The sequence below is a fragment of the Semicossyphus pulcher genome, unplaced genomic scaffold (genome assembly GCF_022749685.1).
Source record: "Semicossyphus pulcher isolate SPU_LCO1_2020_fin unplaced genomic scaffold, fSemPul1.0.p SCAF_12, whole genome shotgun sequence".
Classification (NCBI taxonomy): Eukaryota; Metazoa; Chordata; class Actinopteri; order Labriformes; family Labridae; genus Semicossyphus; species Semicossyphus pulcher.
In genome coordinates, this window is record NW_027211626.1 from 24,510,628 (window position 1) to 24,516,112 (window position 5,485).

Here is a 5,485-nt window from a genome sequence, read left to right on the forward strand (position 1 = left end):
TACATATTCCTAAATTATAACAATTATTACCTAGTATTTGTAAACTAGCATGTGGAATTTGGAATCCCTAAAAGAACATTAGCCATTAATGTAGTTAAACTCTTTTAAACCAGGCTTTCTGTCTTATCTTTCAATCATTAAAAAACATGCCATTCAACACACTATAGGTTTAATCTGCCAAGGTAGTAAGAACCAACCAGCTCTGAACTGAAATTAAACTACAGCACTAAATACAATACCCAAAAAGAAGAGTTAGAATCATTCACCTGACTCTCTATCTCTATCCCTTTTTTTCATAAACAAAAAAGGAAGATCATCCACATGGGCCTTCCTAGAAAGAACTTAAACCCTCACTCCATGTGGAAAGGCATCAGAAGCATCACCGACTTCAAACAGAGCCATAATAACCCCACCCCCATTGACACCTACCTCCCAGACCTTCGAGGTCGCCTTCATAAAGGGACCAGCCACACTTATCACATCCTCAGAGAGAGACTGGCCACTCACTCTCCAGCCCTATTAGGTAAATTCTTGGTGGTCGGAATACGATATGAGTGAATGGCAAGTACCTGGAGGCTTAACCATCCCCTGCCTTACATCTGTTCCCAGGTACTCCGCCTGTGTCGGTGAAGATCACACTTTGTGGCTCAACATTAAGCCAAGCTGTCTTGATCAGATGGAGGAACATGTTCCTCCATGGTCAGGAAGTTTACATCGTTCAAGTAAGGTGCAGCAAACTTCAGATTTAAACTGTCCATTTAAAAGTTTCTGGTGCCGCCTGAAGATCAAAAGGCATCATCTTGAACTGAAACATGCCATAGGGTGTTTTGACATCTGTCAGCTCCTTGGTCTCAAGTAATGGCCAGCTGCCGGTTTCCCATGCTCAGGTTGTCAAGCGTGATAAAGAACATGGACCTCCCCCCTCTCTCCAGCAACTCATTGAGGCGGGGCTCTAACACCTGTTTCATTTCAGGTGGGTAGCACCCTCTTCCTTGAGGAGGACCTTATATTCAACGAGATGAGATGCAGCACTGAGATCAGGAGACAGGGAAGCATACAGGCAAGCGAGAGCCGATCTGAACAGAGGCATCAAAGCTGCTAAACAAAAATACAAGCAACAGATTGAGACCAACGGAGATACAACCCTTGCTCCACGTGGCAAGGCATTAGAACCATCACCGACTTCAAACAGAGCCATAATACCCCCTCCCCCATTGAAACCTACCTCTAAGACCAGCTCAACAAATTCTTCCCGCCTCCATCAAGAGACCAGCCACACTCATCACATCCTCAGAGAGCGACTGGCTCACTCTCCAGCCCTATGAGGTGAGGCAGCCTTATACAACATGGTCCCCACCTGTCTGAAAACAGTAACCATAACCCCTGTGCCCAAAACATCAGCAGTCTCAAGCCTGAATGATTACTGGTCAGTTACTCTCTGTACACCCACGACTGCATCCCCACCCACAGCTCCAACACCTTCTTCAAGTCCGCAGAAGACACAGCCATTGTTGGTCTGATATCGAGCAACAATGAAGCAGCTTCTAGTTAGGAGGTCCAACATTCTCTGCATGGTGCAAAAACAACGACCTGCATCTCAACACAAAAAAAAATACTAAAGAGGAGTTCTGGAAAAACAAAAAAACACACCACATTGGACTGACCATCAAGGAGAAAGAGGTGGAGTGTGTTATCAGCTTCAAATTCCCTTGGGTGCACCTATCAGAGGACCTGAGCTGGAGCCTGAATACGTCACACCTATTCAAGAAAGCGCCAGCAACGGTTCTTTTTCCTGAGGACTCTGGGGCGCAACGACTCCCCTATGATCTGCTGAAGAACTTTTACTGCTGCACGTTAGACAGCATCCTGATGTACGGCTGTGCAGTCTGGTACTTGAGCTGAAAGCAAGGATCTTCAGCAGATTATCAACAAAGCTCAGTGGATTGTCAGCTCCCCACTCCCATCCCTCAAAGATGTCCACTTGAGTCGTCTTCACAAACGAGCCTCATCCATCATTAGGGACCCATCACATCCTGGACACTCTATGTTCACCCTTCCCTCAGGTATGCTCAGAACTGTTTGCACCCGCACCAACAGAATGAGGAACAGCTTTGTCCCCAGAGCTGTGGACAAACTGTTGAACAAACGCCCCTCCCGATCAAGAGAAGTATACAAGTGCACTATTGATTTTTCTGCTTCTCACTGTTTAATACTTCTTGTGTGCAATAATTGTTAATTTATGTATTCATACACTGTGCAATAACTGGAAATGTATTCCATCTGGTCTGCACAGGATTTAATGGAAGTTTTTAAAAACTCTAGATACTGTAGAACTCTTATGTCTCTCGGCTGGAAAGGCTGGAGACTGGACACATTCATCGCACTGGGCTCAGAGATGCTGGTGCTCTCTCTTCTTCCCTGTTGAAAGCATGATTGAGGAACTTCTGCTGGACAGGCTGCTAAATTGGGGTTGATGGCATCTAGAACTCCTACTCCATAACATGAAAAGAGAATGTTGTTTCAATTTGTCAGGCATGTACAGCTTGTGCAGTCCTCATGCGCCTGTGCCAGAGCAGTCAGTTGTTGCAGTCTCTCCCACGTTTGTATTACATGGCCAACCACGTTCTCCTGATCTGCAATGGATTTCCCACTGCTCTCTTTGAGAAGCTCGGGCAAGATTCCTGTTGAAGCTTTTGGTACCTCCTGGTATGCAAAAAGCAAGTACGGCAGCCATTAGTCCTAATCAGAGCCCTTGTGGGAAACAAACTACTGCAGCTAGTTTTTGAGAGTCACATTGAATCTCTCCATTAGCCTGTTTTTCTCAGGGTTATATGGGTGGTCTTAATGCCCTTCATACCTAACAACTAATTAACTTGCTGCAACAGTTTGGACAACACTGATACTGTGTTCCTCTTCCAGAACAGGGACTAGCTGAGTGGGTCTGTGACCAGGACACAAAACACTTTGACATATCTTATTACACTGATAGCATGTGTCTTTCCTTGAGCTGGAGAAGGACTTCTGGAATGAGGTCTGTTCTCATATTCATCTCTCAACTCTTCCACCTACATTCAAACCTCTGCTACTCTAATACTCTCAGACTTCTCTATGTCTTATCTCGGCACATAGACTCCTTTTCCTTCTTGAGAGATCTTCAGATCACTGCATGCCTAAGAACGAACGAGAGACTTTACCAGGCTTCTCAATTTCTTCAACTTGTTAGGATTGCACACAGCTGTGTGGTCAACTGAAGCACCTGGTTTGCCATTATCTGGCTCCTTATGTTGCTCTGCTTTCTTCAAACCTCTGGCTATTGAGTTCTCTTCAATGTGCTGTCTTTACTTCTGACATTATGTGTATGACTGGCCAAAGAGGTAAAAGAGAAGAAGCCCAGGTGATAGGTAATGTTTCAGCATGAAACATTTATTTCATAAAGCATAATATATAGTACAAAGATTCCAGCACCCCCACCTCCACAGACTGACGCCTGCATATTAACTGGCTGGCACATACTATAAACAATGTTACATAAAATTGGATGGTCTCCAGATTCTTCCACAACAATAGGCCTCCATCAGCGCAGGAAGTGTTTTAAGGAGCATGTGATTTTCCTCACAATCATTTATCATGGCGAGTCCCTGACATGGGAAATAGCTTTGAACAGTATGAACGGAATTCCTTTACCAATCTTGCAGGATTGTCCTCCCACCCTGATATATACATGCTCTGAGCTTTGCTAGAAGAATCCTTCCAAAGCCTTGCGTGCCCTCCAAGCAGCATCTTTAAACTAATTTCTATGAGTTAATCATGTCTTGTCAATAACTCCACTATTACTGATGTTGCTATGTAAGTTTTTCATATTGTTAGACATAATTTAATTAATCTAAATCCCAATAGATATTATAGCCCCATTAAGTTAAACATATACTCCAGAATAGACATCTTACATTTAATTTTTCAACATATGCAGGAAAGCTTCATTGCAGTTGTAGTGGTTCCAGCAGTAACATGACAAGGATAAATAAATAAATGATCACAAAAAAGAAATCATCTGTGTTTGAAGTTACAATTAAGCATCAGGTTTTATCTTGTCTTTAAGGTTAAGAGTAGGCTAATAAACAACATTTTATAGATTTTGCTAACTTAACCAAATAAGGACAAGTTGACCCAATGTGAGTTGGAGAATGTTCATCAGGCACACAACAATCACACAGGAAGTAAGGCAGTCCCCCGGGTAAAGCACAGTTTTTTGGAAATCCCCTGTTTATCAGAGAAATGTTAGCATTTATTCAATTTTCTGGGCTCACAGCTTCTAAAATATTGAATTACATTGAATGCATCACCTTACAATAATTATTATTAGTAGTGCCCAACAGGCAAAACAAGACAAAAAACTACTTTCATTATGTTTGAGTAGGTCTCCAACTGAAACAATAACAGCACATACTACCAGACCTATATCTTATCCAACTAATTTATTCAAATGCTCTTTTACCTACATCTCATTTTTATCTTAAAAAAACAAGAACACTTGGTTTTAATTGAACAAAATTTAAAACGTTTTAACATCTTTTTTTATTAAGTCTGACTCTCATCTGCTTGAAAAACAAAGTAGTCCTTACTAATTACTTGGCTAAACAGCCTAATTATAGGTAGGCTATATAGGCCTAGCCTAGTCATCGGTCTTTTGTCAGCCATAGTAGGTTATTGTTTACTAGCAATATTTGCAGAGACTAGAAAAGCAGCCGGTTAGCTCCCTCTACCCTCTCTGGCAGACAACCACTGCTGGGGCGACACTTCTGATTTTTTCCACAAATGTTGCCACAGACACCCAGTACATAATGATATACTGCAAATGCAAAGGCCATAGGCTCAATCACCATTATGTTACCTCATTCAGCGATACATAGTGACTGAACAGACATGTATTTAAATATCCTTTAAATATACATGGTGTTGCATTTAAGATATTTTTTATTCAGTTTAACTCTCCTCAATTCCATCTGCATAAACAACCTGTTAACCTGAATATTTTTAATAAATAAGCATTTCTGTTTGATGATAATAAACTCAAATAAAAACAAGGCTAATACTTTTTTTGCTTTGACAAACCCCAATGTATTTACAAGTCCCGTCATTATTTTCTGTCCAAAAAGTAATCTAAAGATGTAAGAAGTTTTTTGCACTATACATCTGTAAGGCTCAAAAAAACACGTCAGGTTAAAAGAAACTTCACTCTGGCCACTGTTGATTCAGGGGTTATCTTTCAGTACTATGAGGTAAGAGAAGAAGTGTGTAAACATTACCACTGACATTTCTTCAATCTGCTATCTGGATAGTAGCTAGTATTCTGTCTTTTTTTGGACTTTAGTCTGTGAAAACAAACAATCGTTAAATAATTTGGGGGGTTACACTTCCAACCCTCCCCCGTATTCCAGATTTTGGTTGAGTCCAGGGCTCCAGCAGATCCAAGATGGCGGAAAGA